Below are 18,465 nucleotides of genomic sequence, written 5' to 3' on the forward strand. Positions count from 1 at the left end.
TCCACCCCATCCTTCCGGGCCAAACCAGTGAACCAAAGGTGTGGAGTCCATCTTGCCTTTCCATCACAAAGGCAAGCAAGCATAGATGCAGATAATAACTTATTTTCATTTGTAATTATTTTGTTTTTTTGTTTCCAACTGGCAAGCTAGAATGGGGCTGGCACTCCAGTGACAGGTCTTCTCGGAAATAGTGTAGAAAAGGAGAGAAGGCATCAGTGGGCAAAGGAAATGGTGGCTCAGGTGGGGCACAGAGAATTGATCTTTTTTTTGTTTTTTCTAAAGATTCCAAATTCTCATCTTTACCAAGGTGGAGCCAGTTTTCCCAGTTGCTTTTCTTTTGCCCCATCTCTGAGGAGCTGTACAAAGCCAAATCCCCCCATCGTCATCTAGACAAAAAGCATAAAGAGAAATGACAGTCAATCAGGATTCTGCTTGATTAACATCTTGGGGGTTAGCGGGCCTTCAGAGATACAAATAAATAGCTCAGGAAGTGGGCTCTGCTCCTGAGCCCGACCCTGTCAGTGTTCAGGCATGGAAGGTAATGGAAGGATTTTAAGCTTTTCATACCTGTGTGATTACAATTGTGCCCTTCACAGGACATGACAATGCTTTTTGGCATTCAGTTATATTTTGCTGTATATGTGCGTGTGTGCGCGCCGGAACAAGCACACACACACACACACACACACACACACACACACACACACACACACACGGAGCTAGAATTGAAATCATCTCAAGTGAGAATTCTCGTGATGCATTTAAGGGGCCTGCGTTTGACAGGTTGCTACCTAGTTATGGACTAAAATCTCACCAGGCACCCCATAGCTTATCGCCTGTCATTTCAAAACAAAGACATCCTGTTTCCCCTTTCTGTGTCACATCTCATCGACTCATTCTCTGCAGACTCTTACTTTCATTATAAGCTCGGTGCACCTCCCTGACTTTCATCAGATGAGAACTTGAAAAAAAAATAGAAAAAAAAAGAGAAAAAAAATCCATGTTTTGACTTGGGCTCTAGGTGTTATTCTCTCAGTCCAGCTTGAAAGAGAAAAAAAAAAGCCCATCCCACGAGGGGGCAGGCCTGCCTCTCTGCCACCACTTGGGTCTCTGAAGTGTGTGAAGAAGAGAGGAAGAGACAATTAACACTCAGCACCAATCTGCATTTTCTTTTTAGCTGCCATTTACACGCTGCTCAGGTTTTGAAAACCAGCATTTCATGCTACTCCCCAGAGAGCCAGCCCCCAGCTTCAGCAGGATCCATCTGCACAGCAGTCACATTGCCGAAATCTTCAGCCAACCCAGAACTCATTTATTTATTTTTTGAAAAAAAAATGAGAGAGAGAGAGAGAGAGAGAGAGAGAGAGAGAGAGAGAGAGAGAGCGTGCGAGCTAGCTGGGTGCAAAGAATAGATGAGAATCTAGTAATATTTAACGCACATGCTTGACCAATCCCTATGCTGGGCCAGGCAGGGGCGAGTCGGTGGACCTTTGTCTTTGATCATCTTCTAGATTAGTATGAGCAGCGAGCGAGTGAACAGGAGCCTGGTGACAATAAGGGATGACAGGCGACGAGGTTGGAGGCAGGAAGGACACACTCGATAAGTTTCATCAGCCTGCGTGTCAGTACGCTCTTGCTGATGGGGACCAGCAACCGAGAAAAAGCCAGACTGGGGTGGCGCTGCTGGTGTGGGAATTGTGAGGAGCTTCTGGAGGAGGGGAATGTGGACCACCAGCTCCTCAGGACTGGTGAGCTTGCTTTATTTCCCACAGCCCCACCCGCCGAAGGTTGAGCACCAACGCCAAAATAGCTTCTGTAAGCTTTGTCATCCTATCATTATTAGCTTTCATATTGAATCCACCACCCCTGGAGGTCACCTAGTCAACGGCCGCAGCTAGCTTTTAAAGGGGGCTGAGTCATTTGGTGATTGGTGAAACAGAAACAGGGCAGTCACATTTTCTCCGCTTGAAGGCATCAGTTGATCCCTCTGGGGGTCAGAAAGAAGTGTTTTTCTCCTGCAAAAAGTCTTGGCAGGATAGACTAGGTAAATGAAGAAAAAAGAATGTCAGGTTAGCCTCTTGCTTTTTCTTGAGAACACAGCCTCGTGCTATTTTAATAGACCAAAGAGCAGTCGGCTCCGCCCAGCTCTGATCGGAAGAGCGCCGTGGAACGTGTTTGTTCATTGAGCGGTGTGTTTCAGCCCTCTGCGCGGACAGAGACTTATCAATGACGCACAGATGGGAGTAGGTATGCTTGGATGGGTGAAAAAAATACCTTTGGGCAGGGCGCAGCGAGTGGCGTGAGCACGTGGCCGCTGAGGAGAGGTTAGTGGGTGAAAAAGACTTACAAGAAGCCCATTGTGACCTGTGATGCAGCCACATGTCAGGTTAAGTTGCATCCTGTCAAAGACAGAAGTGCTTTTTCAGTTCTTGCAGTCACACAGACTTGTAACCGCCGTTTCTCAGCCCTCCTCCTGATCCCTGCACCCCAAGATACGTGTGGTGGGAAAAAAAAGTGAGATAATAATAAATAGTTTTTGGTTTTCTGGCTCTGGTCTTACAAGGTGGATCCCCAAAACCTTCAAATTCTTGCCTCTGGTGATGAGAATACCCCTCCTCTGCCATATTGATTAATGTTGTCAGAGTCATCTTGCGGGGATTCAAACCCAGAACCTAGCCCCCAAATACTGGATATGTTTATAATGAGGTTCCACTGGGAACCCAATACTGTCCCAGGTGCTGAGGATTTGGGAGCAGGTATACACCTATAAATCAAGAAGTAAATATATCAAATTCCATAGACTGGTTGCCATTTCCCCGGGGTCTGAAACTTCCCAATGGCCTGAAGACATTTTCTCTGAATGGAGACAACTATAGTCATTTAATTAATATGTGAGATCTAAGGAAGCTTTTGCCAGTGGTGTTTATAGTTTTAATTGGGGAAACAGCATCATGCCCGTATATGGATTGATTAGAGAAGGTAAAGAACCGATGACAGCAGTATCCTGAGGTTGTGTGAGGGGAATGGGTATTTCCAGAAACAGGGCCGGGTAAATAATACACAATGCAGACTGCAGAAGGATGATGTGTGTGATGGGACACCGGTGGGGCATTCTCATCACTCCATTTTCTCAGGGACATGGGTGGCAGCGAAGCAGTCCATCCAGAGTCAGGCGAAAGTCGTGAAGGTTTGAGGAGGGAGGAAGGTGTGAACTGTTCTGGGACCACGATTTGGACCTGGAGAAGCGGAAGGCTATGGGAAGCACTAAGGGTTGCTTTGATCTGTGTGACAGTGTATAAAGTGGGATCAGCCCGTGGGGTCGTATTCTTTTGTCCTGCTTTCGGGCTCTAGTGGGGGCACAGAGAAGACTTTAGTGAGGTTTCGGTTTTGCCAGCTGAAAAGGATGAAGGCAGTCACGGTTGAAGCACTTGCGTGTGTGTGTGTGTGTGTGTGTGTGTGTGTGTGTGTGTGTGTGTGTGTGTGTGTGTGTGGTGTAACTCACTGTGGCCCAGTTAGGGGAGGGAGATGTGGGAGAGCGGTAGATGAAAAGGTGCGGGGAACAGTGTTAGTAGGTCCTGGTGTGGTCTGAGCACTGTGGGAACTGGACGACAAAGGAGATCTGTAAAAAGAGGAGGCAGGAGACAGGGAGGGAGATGTTGAAGCACTGTTGTATCTGTACTTCCAGCCGATGATGGATAGGCAGGGAATGGACTTGGTGTGACCAGCAGAAGAGGTAGAGTTAAATTCACCAGAGAGCAGATGGTCTTCCATGGTAGGAGGGGCATCCCTCTGTAGGACCCATACATTCTGTAGATTCACCTTCCATGTGATATTTTAGATGGTTACCAGCCCTGGAGTTCAACCCCATGAAGTCCAGATGGACGCTGAACACTAAGAGTTGTGAGGCCAGCGAAGCCAACATCTTCAGGTAATCAGAGGTGAAGAGGAGAGGTCTTTAGATGACTGTGGTCAGGAAAAGAAGATGCTGGAGGAGCAGTGAAGAGAGGCCGGGAAGCCCAGCTCAACCCCACGGGTTCTAGGGAATGGAAGCTAGATATGAGCCATGCAGGTTTCTCCACTTGCTAATTATATGACTCTGGGGAAATTATTTGACATTCCATGCCTCATTCTCCCCCCCCCCCAAATATAAAGTAGAGAATATAATTATATTTCTTTCAGAGACTTGTTCCCTGGGTTCAGTGACATAATGGCTGCCGTGCGCCTATCACAATACCCAGTCCAGTGTGAGTATAGATATGTCTGTGTAACTGAAGCTCTTATCAGTGATGTGGGACAGCGCAAGGGACGAGAGAGCACTTGGCAGGTACCGAGGGGCTTCAGGAGGAAGGCAAGCCGCAGGGCTGAGCCGAGAAGATGCAGCCTTGACTGTGAGAAGAGGGTAAGGGAGCAGGCCCACGGCTGCGAGTGAGCAATTGGCGGTGCAGAGGGCGCAGAATGCCTTCGGAAGAAAAAGGAGTAAAGCGAGTTTCTAATCAGAGCCGTAAGGAGTGTTGCCTGGAAGCTTTATTGTTAACTGATGTGCTTCTGACAATAATTAGAAACAATTTCTGGGGACTCGCAGGGTAGAGTCACCCAGTGATTGTATTTACCACAGAGAGTGGTGTCTGGGGTGAAAATGGATGCTATTGTTTGCAGAGAATGCCTTAGAAGGTGACCTCATAATGAATAGATTTTTCAAGGTGTTTGACATTCGCTGACTTTCTTTTCAGCTCCTCTAAGTCACAGAGGCCATTACTGTAATGACAATACCTGGATTTATCTTTGGTAATGACAGGCGACCTATGAGAGATAAATTCCCCCTGCAGATTCATAGACATGACAGCTTTGCCTCCTCTAGCTGAGATCCCTGGGGAACTCTGGGATTGACCCTGACATAGCTTTAGCCATAGTCTTGTCTAAGACTCACCTGCCAAGGCCCAGGGCCAGCATCTATGGGGTTGCCTTTTTTAAAAAAAATAATGTTATATCACTCAGCAGTAAGATAATATATGTAAAGTTCTTTGCACAGAGCTAGAGTCACTAATTATTATTTTGGAGGGTTCTTCTGGCAAAGACCTTCTTCTGGGGCCCACTCTAAGCTCTAGCAACAGGGTGAGTCTTGGAGGAAAGTCAGAAGCATTAGTAGGCTACGGTGTTAGGGAACTGTGTTCCTCTGGAAAGGGGCACAGCTCAGGGGCTTCAGGTTTCCACATTGGAAAGCAGAAATCAAAGCCTTATAAACCAGACGGTGTCAATTTGCCTTCTACCAGCTCTGCCCTGGAAGTCAAGTGAGAACAGAGGTGGGGCGCAGGCAAGGGGGCATGTAGTAAGCTGATGTCTCTGAGCTGAGGGGACAAGAGTCTTCATGGCTTCCCGTGCTCTAGCTGGGTTCACCAAGGTAGGCAATGAGGCCGAAGCTTTGTTGCAGTCTCCGTCCTCCAGTGGTCATGGGAAGGAGCACTATTGGCATTTCTGGAGGACTCTGCACAGTGCAGAATACATAGCTCTCTGTCCTCTGCCACTCATGGCTACTGTTGTCCTACCTCACAAGTACGGTAATGACCCAAAAGGCCATACACATTTCACCATGTCACCAGGATGAGGACTTCGGTGTGATGTACAATGTCCTCCTGCGTGACCTCAGTGCAAATACACTTCTGTTCAAAGATGCCTTCACACAGGCTGGCCCGCATCCTCTGGGTCATTTTCTGTTTCTGGTTGAGGTTGGAGGAGGCTGGCAGTGATCTCCCAGGACTATGCAAGTATTTAGAGATTGCAGATCGAGGCTTCTCCTCTCTGGGGATGTGACCCTGTCTGAAAAAGCTGTATTAGTCACAACACCTCCAACCGTGCATAAGTGTCCCAGCTCATCATGTGCCACAATAGCAGAAGAAATTCTAACGCTAATGAGGCTTAGGAGTCAGTCCCTCTTCCAAGATTCATGAAAGATACTCGATAGAGTTCTCAAATTCAAAACAGTCTTAGAACTGTATATGACATTACCAATAACATCTCATCTGAGACGTTGGCTGAAGAGTGACATTAAGAATAGCTACAATTATTATGTCTTTGAGAGCCAGACACTACACACCAGGTGCTGTCAACAGCCTTAAGACTGCATTTTTTTTCATAGTTCCTATTTTATAGTTGAGAAATTTGAAGAACAAGAGAGGTCAAATGGCTTTTTGTTTAAGACCACAAAACCAACAGGGTTAAGAATCAGGCCCAGAACCCCAAGTGTTCTGATCCCAAAGGCCTCTTGTGTGTGGTGTTCCATATCACTGCCCCTCAGACATAGAGAACGTTAACATATGACAGTGTCATCAGAATAAAGGTCAAGAGTGTGTGTGATATCAAAGGATGAAGGGCAAGACCCGTCCCCTGCCAGGAGGTGGACATCTAACTGGTCAGGTTTGAGATGGCCGAATGTGAGCTGGTTGAGGAGATCTCCTTCTATGGAGGGGAGGGATTATTCTGGAAAAAGTGGGAGTCGAGCCAGCAAAGGTATGTTTTTCACTGAAGGCTCATTTTGGAAGTGATTCTTCTTAGGGAAAAGAAAATAATGGTATTCCCTCGTCTTGGCTAATGAGGGGGACACAGAGCCCTCAGAGTCGAAAGAGATGGAGCAGAGAGAGATACAGGGCCAGCTGAGCAGGCAGAGACACCAGCAGCAGAGCACTGACTGACGGTAATGCAGGGGGCGGGAGGATCTGCTTGTATAGGAACTTAGCAAAGACTTGGAATTGAAGGGTTTTAGAGAAGTACAAATGTTGGAAATACACATTTCCAGAAAATGGTACAAGAGTCATATACACAAAGAAGGACTCATGGGCTAGACCTGGGCAGCAGATGTCAGCTCAGTCTTCGTGACCTCCAACAAGTGGAACAAGGGCTGTCCTTAAAATGGTTGCCTGTCTGTAGAATCCATTCCCCTAACTGGGCAGCCCTGTCTGGCCTCAGTGGGAGAGGACGTGCCTAGCCTTGCAGAGACTTAGGAGTGGGGGGGGGGGGTATTGAGAGAGTCTGGTAGAGCACTATACTTAAATTAGCTATGGGTAGTAGATCCATAATCCACCCATCTAGCTCTTACTAGCATCCTACAGTGGTAAAGACACCCGAGGCATTTTTAATTAGGAAGATGAAAATAATGAGCATACTCTTTACTTGTGGCTTCTTAAAAAAGTACTAACACAGTGTAAGTATACATATATATATATATATATATATATGTGTGTGTGTGTGTGTGTGTGTGTGTGTGTGTGTGTAGAAATATTTGTATTATGGTACAGGTTGAGTAAATTATGATTTTAGCAGATATTAAATTATTTACAAACACTTTAACGAGTTTCAAATATTAAGTGTTAGGAAGAGAGGGGAAAACAATCATAGTTACAATGTGTTATTCTATTTGCATATGGGCAGGAATGTACTTACACATACTTGTGTAGGCATTGAAAAAAATACCTAGGAAGGCAGTGTATATCTTTGAGAGCATAGTTTAGAAATAAAAAGGGATGTTCCCTTTTTATTTTATACTCTAGGTCTTAATTACTATTTTTGTTGCTATGACAAAACACCATGACCAAGGCAACTTATAAAAAGATTTAATTTGACTTATGGTTTCAGAAGGTTAGAGTCCATAATGTTGGAGCAAAGGAATACACGAGAGCTTACATCTTTATACACACACACACACACACACACACACACACACACACACACACAAGAAATGATCTGAATCCTTTGAAAAGTGGCCCCCAATGACATACCTCCTCCCCAAAGGCCACACCTCCTAATCCTTCCCCAAAAGTTTCTCCAACAGGGGACCGATTATTCAATATATGAGCCTATAGGGGTCATTCTCATTCACACAGTTATACTTTAAAGACATTCTCCAGGAGCAGAAAAATGGGATTATAAGTGATTTTATATATATACATATATATATATTTTAATGCCTTCACTGGTGTCCAACTCAGTGATCCACCTGCCTCTGCCTCCAGAGTGCTAGGATTAAAAGCATGCACCTCCACTTCCTGAATAGTGCTGACCATTATTATGAGAAGAGAAGACCATGTTTAAGGTCAGCAGTAAGGCAAGGCTTGTGCTTTCTGTCTTCTTGTAGGATTAGAGGAAAATGCCTCAACAGGAGGCAGGAACACACTCCTGGGAAGGTGGGAGGAAGAGGAAGTGACTGGGGATGTTCATTGTCCATGGATCATAGCCCTTTATTTTGCTGCCCGCAAATCATGTGGTCTAGCAATCTTTTCCTTGATCCTGCCTGATTTTCTGGGCGTGGGTTGTAAGTATGGATCAGAGGGTCAATCTTGATTCCTCTGCACTTCCAGGCAGGGCCAAGACAGCCCTCCTCTTTCCCCCTGGGTTATGTGAGCCTCTGACCAGGTGTGGCTGGTTTGCGACTGCTCCTGTTTTATCAGCTCTCTCTATTCTGAAGTTTGCCAGATGAGCAGACACGAGCTGGGTTCTGCCCACAGTGGAAATTGGTTTCTCAGAATTTACTGTTTGACTCCGAAGCTGTGGTTGCTGAAAATGACTCATGGTCCGTTTATGATTCTTTTTCAGATAAATCACAGGCTGGGCAACCTGACATAGCCGAAAGTCCCAGTGGCCAATTCAGATCGCAGCAGGTTTAAGCCCTTTGACTTGACCGTTTAATGTAGCAGAAGAGGCCCCAAGTACATGAGAGTGGTTACCTGGGTGGCCATATAAGGACAACACACTGAAAAATAACCAATCATAACAATGTTCCACGCCTGGCAGCTGCCCTCCCTCTTGCTTGGTGAGATTGTCCCACGCCAGGTTGTCCGTGGAGCTCGAATGCAGCCCAGAGAATTCAGGTGCTGACAGGCTTGCGCTGACACCATTCACGATGATTCACGGGCTGGCTGCAGTTATTACAGCCTGCAGAGCCTCCTACCAATTTCCCTTCCCCTCCCTCCTGCCCTCTGCCCTTGTCCTCCAAGCTCTCAGGGAAGGCATGCTAATATCTGATGCTGGCACCTGACGGCTGAGATATATGTGCCTGTCTCCAGGCTACCTCACGCTGCCTTCGGTACCTCGCCTCTGTGTTGCTTTTCTGAATGGCTCATCCCAAGGCAATGTGAGCAACACAGTTCCATCACAAAATGCTCTAAAATGGCTTCCTAGAGCCCTTCTTACAAGTTATTTTCATAACGGTCCTTTCTAACACCTTGCTCATACATATTACACCCCCTTTAAAACCACTTTTCCTTATCCATACTTAGGTCCTTTGCTGAGGTCTAATGTGTGTGTGTGTGTGTGTGTGTGTGTGTGTGTGTGTGTGTGTGTGTGTGTATTAGAAAGTCCTCAAACTCTGGTGAGCATGAGAATTTAACAGCAGCAGCGGCAGCCTGTCAGGCACTTGCTGTGCAAGGCCATGGCTGGGATTTAGGAGCAGTGCATCAGAGGCCGGGAATCTACGTGTTTTATTAATTATGGCCTAAATGACTTTGATCTGAATGGGCAGAGACACATTCTTCTTAACCATGTGTAGATCTACAGCTTGTCTGAATGCAGTAGATAGTTGTAACTTCACTGTAGTATAAATTTGGATCCAAGAGCTTGAGCCTGGCATGTGGGAACCAGTTACCTAGTGAGTGAAGCTAGCTACCCATGCAGGGCCTCAGCTCAGCTCGACGATGCTTATGACATTTTGTTTCTGTTTTTCTTTTATTGAAAATAATCTCTTTTCCTAGGGTATATTCTGATTACAGTTTCCCCTCCTTCAAGTCCTCCCAGACCCTCCCCTCTTCCCATCCATTGGAATCCACACCCTTTCTTTTAGAAAACGGGCATCAAGTGCACAATGATAAAATACGATAAGACAAAGACAATGGCGTTTCAAATCAATGAATCAATCTCCAAATGAGAGGCACAGGAACCTCTAATCTGGTGCACTGGGGACTTCAATTCTGGCGGATGTCAACTGATGAGTCACTAAATAAGTTACAGCTACACTAAAAGCATGGGGACACCAGGAGGGGCCACTGTACTCAACACTTCACAAAGGAGCTGTGGAAAATGTGTGGGCTTCTAGCCAGAGGGCCTGTGCACGACCCCAGCTCTCCTTAGCTACCTGCTACCTGCCTAGGCCTAAGCTGGTTTCTGAGTTGCGTGTTTCCTCCGTTCCTCACTAATGCTGTAGCCCTGTTGAAGACACAGGGATACCGTGAGACTCAGGGGACTTAAATACATGAAAACACTCTTCAGACTGTGGCGTTCTGAGCAGACATCGCCTTTTTACTATGTGGAAAAATGTTCAAGGCACCATAGTAGCAGAGCATAGGGTACTATCGGGCAATGGGTGTGGGCTGGGGTAATTTTGACTGGAATACATTCATTTAGAGATAGCAACTGAATGGAATGCCAGAAGCAAACAGGCACACAGGTGTTTGGGGTTGTTGTTCTGACACCGTGTGCTATGCACGTTTGCTCTGAGCAGGAAGATGGGTGAGGTCTGGGAATGCCAATCTTCAAGAATAGACACCATCAAGCATGAGTTTGATATGGTCAAATAATTTTACTCAGGATTTCAGAACACTCATTATAATTATACCCTAATAAACACCACTTTAAGCCACAGAAAAATTGTCACTAGGGAAAGGGCTTTGAGAGTGTACCCAGTGATTTCCCTGTAGAGAAATTTAACATTATTTGTAGAAAGCATGAGATAATGTAGACTTTTTTTTTTTTTTGTTTTGTTGAGACAAGGTTTCTCCGTGTAGCCCTAGCCATCCTAGAACTCACTCTGGAGACCAGGTTGGCCTTGAACTCAAAGATCCACCTGCCTCTGCTTCCCAATTGCTGGGATTAAAGATGTGAGCTACCACGCCCAGCAAGATCATACAGTTTTTATGTGATGAATTAGTTGTTCCTGCAGTAGACATTGGATAGTCCTCTCTCCTCCTGGAGCAGAACTTTGCTTATTGGCTGGAGAATTTGGTCAAAAGAGCTCTAGATTTTAGCAAGAAACATGTTTATGTCTCACGGGTATAAATTTATTCAGAATTCTAGAACTCTGAACTCCTGTATGCCCAGCAGAGCATTGGGAACTAGAGAATCCAATGTGACGCAGCTTGTAACCAACTCATGTCGGGGCAGAAGGGGAAAACCCATCTTTGTTATTCAGGAGAATAATGAGCTAGAATTAGAGGTCAGCAGACCTGGTATAAGGGTCACTGGGCATTTATTACTTTATTCACTTAGCCAAATCTACTGAACCCTTTCCTGCATCAGGCACATGCTTTACATAGCTAATGTGATGGCGGCAGACTGCTAAGATAGTGAGACTCCACCAGCCATGGTGGCATGGGACAGTAATCCCAGCACTAGGGAGGCAGGAGGACTACAAGTCTGAGGCAATCCCTTCTCAAGAAAAAAATAACAGAAGAGGTGATGGAGTCCCCTAGGCAGAGATCAGTGAGGACAGGACAGGCAGAGAACACAGGATGCATACAAACTTGACAGTTCCAACCCACTAACCACAGCATAGCTGGAGAGACAGCCCCAGGGGTTGGACAGGAAGGGTCGTGTGGGCCCCACCATGGACGTCTGCCTTGCTGTCAAGTCAAAGAGGGAGCGGCTGAAAAGGATCTATGGCAAGGGGTAGATAGAAAGAGATGAGTGCTTTTAAAAACTGTGGTGTTTTAAAATAGCCAATGCTTTCTTTCTTCCTCGAAGGATCTGTAGGTTGAGATGAGGGGGTGGGAATACAAAATAGTGGCTTTAGGGAGATATGTTAGGGACTTGTGGAGGTGAGAGAAATGATTTTAAAAAATTCAGACACAAGGTGGTGGTGGTGGTAAAAAAGAAAGCGGGGCAGAGTGAAGACTCTGAGGGAGCAGACGTGTGGGAAGGAAGCTGTTTTGTTTCTTCCTACGTTCTTGTCACTCCAAGTTCCATACTCACGTTTAGATTGTTTTTCTTTCTCTGTCTCTTTTTCATATTTATCTTTCCAACTTACATTCTAGTGAGGGAAAACCAAAAGCGATCGGATTTTTTTTTTCTTTTACGATTTATTTTATGCACGTGAGTACACTGTAGCTATCTTCAGACACACCAGAAGAGGGCATCGGTTCCCATTACAGATGGTTGTGAGCCACCATGTAGTTGATGGGAATTGAACCCAGGACCTCTGGAAGAGCAGTCAGTGCTCTTAACTGCTGAGCTATCTCTCCAGTCCTCCTGGATTTTTTTGTTTTGTTTTAAGCAAAATTTATACCATATATGGAGGGGTTAACATATTACCCATGGCAAACACTGAAGGAGTTTGAGCCCAGGGTTGAAAATGGTGTTAACAGGCAAGTTGTCTCGGCTCTCCTAGCCACAGAATTGCCACCTAGAAAGCAGCGATACAATGGCACCTGACTAATTAGGCTTCCTTAAGAGTTCAGTGAGGTAATAAGTACAAAACCATTAACACAGAGCTTGGTTTAATTAAAATGCTTGATGCTAACTAGCATCACTCTCGTCACAGATTCTAGTTGTCAAGCTGTATCAATTACATGTCTCATTGCTGTAACAAAACACACGACCACAGCAACTGGAAGAAAGAAGGCTTGGTTTTTAATATTTGTTTTTATTTATGTGGGGGGGGGGCTGTGGTAGATGTCATATGTGCTGTGGGTATGGGAAGAAGCCAGAAGAGTGAATCAGGTAGACTTCTTGAGTTACTGGCAGTTGTGGATCACTTGATGTGGGCTCTGGAAAGTGAAAGCAGGCCCTTGGTCACTGAGTTGTCTCTCTATTTCTCATGGATATTTCTAATTTGGGGTTATTTCTCAGAGAGGATGAGAGCAAGAAGCTAATAACTGCAATTGAACACTCTTCCTATAAGCTCTCAGAATGTCCATATAGGGCATGTGTTGTTTCTACAGACAAATTGAGGCTAAGAGAGCAGCTGCTCTCTCAGGGAGATAAGGCTCAAGTCACGCCTCTTAAACCCCATCCTTTATTGTTTTATGGGTCTCAGCAATCCAGGCTCACGGTCTCTTGACACTGGTGGATGGGTAATGCTTTCACATAGGCCAACTATGGTATGCGACAGTTTAGAGGTTTTCAAATGGCAATCCACCGGCTAACGGGACTAAAAGTTGTCACCGATCCCAACAAAATGTAGAATAAAGTAAATTTAAAATATCTTCTCAGCTTGCCATTATGAAATGATTATTATGCCAGGCATGATAATCCTGGTGGTGCACATCTTTCACCTCAGCAGTAGGGAGGCAGAGGCAGGCAGATCTCAGAGCTGGAGGCCAGCCTGGTCTACAGAGTTCCAGGACAGCCATGGCTACACAGAGAAATCCTGTCTCAAACAAACAAACAAAAACACAAAACAAAACAAACAAACCACCACCAAGAAAACAACTGTACAGTTTTATTATAAGAAATTCTTAGGACCAAAAAATGAAGAGAAAGGCTTATTCGGGAGGAGGGAGGAGGCAGCCATGAGTTCTGAGCAAGGTGAGAGAGGGCTGAGGGGCCTAAAGTTGGTACCTCTGTTTGGGGAGAAAAAGAAAACAGAGAAAAGTGCTCCCCCCAGCCCCCAGAAGGGATCCCAGAGTCCGTCTTACCCTGGAGATTCAGCAAAAGCTAAATTTCTCCTGAGAACTTTATAATAGGGAGTTGTCCTCACTGGAATCGAGGCTAGTGTTCCCATGACTAATAGAAGCCGAGAAATCCCAAGGTGGGTCTGTAAGTTATTCTGGGTTGGGTAGTCCCTCCAGGTGCCTGGGTAAAGCAGGCATCAATTTTCCCTGAAGGAAAATGGCACGTTGATTCCAGGTCTCAAAGAATTTCTAGAATCTCATTCCAATTAGAAGTGCAAAATGAAAGTCACAAAGTAAATGAGGGAGAATCAAGAAGCAGGAGCAGAACTGTGAAGAGTTCGGTGGGAGCTGGAGAGAGCACTGACTACGCTTCCAGAGGACCCACAGTCGAATCCCTCCAGTACTGAGAAATCTGACACCCTCTTTTGGCCTTTGCAGGCACCAGGCATATCCACGGTGCACAGACATGCAGGCAGGCAAAACCACCCATAAACAGGATAAACAAATACATCTTTTAAAAAGTTCAGATATTAGAAATTTGAGCATAGCTAACTAGGCGGATGGGGGGTGGGGGTGGGGTTAGCCCAGCACTTGAGCGCTCGATGCTCCTCCAAGGGACCTGCCCTTTGTATCTCATTATCATAAAGTCTTCCTCTGAGAGTTCCTGAATCTTTCATTTTAATTGTCTGAGAATACCAGTCACATCCCAACGTTCCCTTATAATGGCATAACTAGAGGGAGAAGTTTGGTCAGCCCAGGTCCTAGGAAGCAGTAACTTTCCACTGTCAACTTTTTGGGTGGTGAATTCTGCCTTGAAGTAGTCCATGGATGTTCGTCTACTCCAGTGTCACTGTGACAAACCTAGACGACTGCAAAACCATGGCCAGGCTTCCCTCTAAGTTGGATCTCTTAAGTGATAACTTTCTTGAATGACTGTCATGAACTCCTAAGACAAACAGGTCACGCCCACCCCCTACTGCCACTTCAGAAATACTGTAGAATCACTGTCCCTATTTCTTAGGGTGGCCACCTTCCTCTCGAATGTTACAGGCAGATCTTAACCACAGGAAATGCAGACGTTTTTGTAGTCTCCTTTCCCAGGGTAGTGAAACCTGCTTAGTCAACAGTTACACAGCCCAAGTACAATGATCAATGACTCTTCTGAGAACCAGATCTTCCAATGGAGCTGTGTTCTCATCACCAATGCAGCTGATACCTCATTTCTTCTCACAGTTCAGAACCGATCCCCAGCAGCCAGAGTGCACATGTGTCATCACTCAGCTGCCAACTTCTCTTGCTAAATGAGAAAACAACACTCGCAAGAAAATACATCTTCTGCAGTGTAACTCTTTTGGGTACACTATGACTCTTTATAATGAGAAAAAATATATTTACTGGTGTTTTAAATATTTCTTTGTGAAAAGCCTCCTTTCTTTATTTACAATTAGGGAAAATATTTCTGATGGTATGTGATTTCCCATGAAATGGCTTAAATAAGTACCCACCATTTGCGAGAGAGAACACAGGCAAACATAAGCTATGATCTGTTTACATAGAACTTGTTTCTCCACATTGAAAAAAGGGTCTGATGGCTTAAGATGACTATTATGTTGGGAAACAAATCTATGATTTTGGAATGCTAGCATACGACATAAAGTCAGGAAACAGAACTGGTATTACAAGCTCACATTCATTCAGAGGCAAATGTCTACACATGCTTGGTAGCCAGCAACTCTGTGTGCATGAGCACAAAGTCATCAATGTTAACCAAAGGAGCTCATGGTACTTTCCTTATGATCTGGGAAAATTAAATCTGACATGTAAACCACTCCACACCACCAGCAAAGGTCATTTATGAGTATTTCAGGAAATGAGTCGTCTATGCTGATCTCTTGTCTTTTTAAAGCATGTGTTGTTCTTTATGTGCGTTGATTCATCATTCTACAACTACCTTATCATCTATTAACTGTGACCAAGGAGCTCTGGATCTTTGGTCTTAGTTAATTCTTTAGGGCACAATAAGGCTAAGATTGAAGACAATCCTTTAAAACTCATGCCTTAGAATAGATAGAGAAATCATTTTTATTCTAAGCCACCGCTTTATGAAAATATTTAAAGCTCTTATTACAAAATAATACATGTATATTACACATTTAAACAACAAGCGATAGTGAACTATATAAAGTACACAGAGAAGTTCCCTAGACTCTGGTCCTCCCCACCCGCCATGAATGACCTGTGGGAATACTTTCAAATGTGGGAAATCCTTTCAAATAGACAGACCCCTTCTTATTATTTTACCTAACACTGTATCTGGGAGATATTTTAATACCTGTACACCCAGAATCAATGTACTGTACAGTACTTCCCAGATTAGGTGTACTGCAACATACTTTTACTAATGAACACTTAAGCAATTTTCAGTGTCTTATTTGTAAGCGCAAACGTGATGATTTTCTTTTATGCACAGCTTTGCGTGTCCCTGAAAATATTTCTCCAGTATAGATCTCTAAAAATTTAAAATTTGTCAAATAACTTATACATTTCCAATTTTCACATGTTGCATTTGTACAGAAATTATTTTCCTAAGTGCTTAATGAGAGACCTAGCCTATTATTTTGTCCCTATCCTCTCCATGGCCTCATCTCACTCAGAATTCTGACGATTTGGGTTCACAGAAGCTGCTGACCCAAGACTGAAGAAGCTGAGGCCACAGAGGGAGACTCGTGCTCACCTGGGAAGAACAAGCAGCTACAGCATCACCTGTGAGCATGCATGAGCCTGAGGAAATGAGTCAGGAGAAAGCAAGGACCTCAAAGTGATAGCGAGAGTGCTGGGTGATCCAAACAATGGGACGAGAAGAGGTTCCCCATCCCCCTCCCCACCCCCGTACCGTTGATTTCTTACATAATCTTATATAATGCAACAAAATGTGTTCATTTGTATGTGGCTCCTTATTTACTTGGAAATCAAATAATTTTATTTGGTACTATTTTTACATTCTGAATTTCCCCTCTTTTCAGTTGATCCTCATCTGTCAGAGAAAGACTCTCTAGAAGGACTTCCCATGCCATTTTTACTGAAAGGTTTTATTATTCCCCACCAAGTGTTGAAATATTATGCCAGGCAAAAGAGGAGTCTTGGACAAGTTCTCATAAGTTTTATCTCTGTATTGAGTGCTGGACTAGCTGTGGTAAAAGCCTTTCCCACATTCAGCGCACTCAGGGCTTTCCTGAACTCTGGGCCACACTGTGGGACCCAGCAGAGAGGTAGCTGAAGGTCTTCCTACATTAGCTGCACACACTGCTTCCTCTTCTCTCAGTTTCCGAGTTGTGACAAGCATTCAAGACAGCACCCCCCCCCACACACACACACAACATACTCAGGGGCTTCTCCCCTTGGAATCCTGGGTGTGGAGGGACAGTCTGCCTTTTCACAAAGGGCTTTTCTACACTCCTGATTTCCACTCCCAGGCATGACTCCAGTAAGAGGCTGGTGACGTCCAACGAGGAGCAGATTCTTGCTAAACTTTTTCCCACATCCGCCATATTTGTGGAATCTTTTACCCAAGGCCTTTGAATTACATTCAGAGAGTATCTGTGACAGAAACCTGTCCTTCTAAACCCTTACGCCTACCTTTATTTGTCTCACCCTGTGAAAGCTTCTATGAGCATCTCAAATGCCCTCTCCTTTTTCCAACCACCCTCTTCAGGGCCTGCATCACCTCACCCTTGGGGACCTTTTCTTCTGCGAGTCAGTCTTCCCAGGTGTCCTACTCTCTCTAGGATACTGGTTGTCAACCCGTGAGTCACAATCCCGTTGGGGTCACATATCAGATTTGCTAGCAAAATGACAGTTATAAAGTAGCAACAAAATAACTTAATGGTTGGGGGTCCTCACAACATGAGGAACTGTACAAGAGGGTCCCAGCATTAGGGAGGTTGAGAACCACTGCCCTAGAACAAGGTTGGCCACTCTTGGTTCCACTTTATCACCTGGACAGGTGCTTTGGTAGATGTCTTTTCTTGACTTTTACCAGTGTGCATCACTTAACTCAGGTTTGCATGCCATGGGGACTAGCCCTCTATCGATCTACTGTTACTTCTAAGTTGAGGGTCCTTTGGATCCTGCACCAAGTCCTTCTAGATGAGGGTCATGGTTTCACCTGATGTTTCTGCAGTGGAGCAAGAGGAAACGTCCACACAGCACCTACTCAGAGAATACCAGGTACTATAAGTACCAGAGAACCAATTTTTCCACTTTTGAGGGTTTCACTATCTATTATTGTAGAAGGAAGTTCACCACACTGGCCATGTTGGGGAGAAACCTCAACCTTGCCCTCAGACATGACATACGTGTTGAACATGCAAAGATGGGATTTTGTAAAGCCTGGTACAGGGGAGAGAAAGAGTCCTACGTAGGACTTTATTCTATCTCCCCACTCAAAATCAACTGTACCCAGGGGCTGGCTACTTAAGTCTGTTCAATAAAAACACGGAGTGGAGAAAAGCATGGAATGTCAGGACCCCTTTTAGATTCTTGGTGGCTTTGTAAGAGTGAAATTACTTTGGAAAAGCTTAGCCCCATGTCCTGAAAGCCTTTGAAAGCCAAGCTTTCCTGTGATTACCTGGAAGTCTGAAGATGCTTCTTTATACAATATAACATTATTTAGCGGCCTAGGAATGCTCTAGATTTCTGCCCCCCCCCCTCCCTCCAGTGATCGAGGAAGCATCACAGTTTATGCTCTAGAAACTTTAAAAATTGAGAGCCCTGTACAGTGAGTGCCAAGCTCTCTGGAGTTGGTGAGTCAGGAGGCACCATGTGGAGGAAGGTGGCAGGGGTTAGAACAGGGATTTCACCCAGTGCCATGCCCTAG

The 18,465-nt window shown here is 45.0% G+C and overlaps 1 long non-coding RNA gene across 1 annotated transcript; it reads left to right on the forward strand.

The window, feature by feature from the left end:
- The first annotated feature begins 1,475 nt into the window (after positions 1-1,475).
- Positions 1,476-16,522, forward strand: LOC134481002 (uncharacterized). The gene is made up of 2 exons (XR_010056144.1): positions 1,476-1,748; positions 16,268-16,522. It is a non-coding gene; the product is annotated as an uncharacterized LOC134481002 (long non-coding RNA).
- Positions 16,523-18,465: the final 1,943 nt, after the last annotated feature.

This window comes from Rattus norvegicus, chromosome 11 (genome assembly GCF_036323735.1).
Source record: "Rattus norvegicus strain BN/NHsdMcwi chromosome 11, GRCr8, whole genome shotgun sequence".
NCBI lineage: Eukaryota > Metazoa > Chordata > Mammalia > Rodentia > Muridae > Rattus > Rattus norvegicus.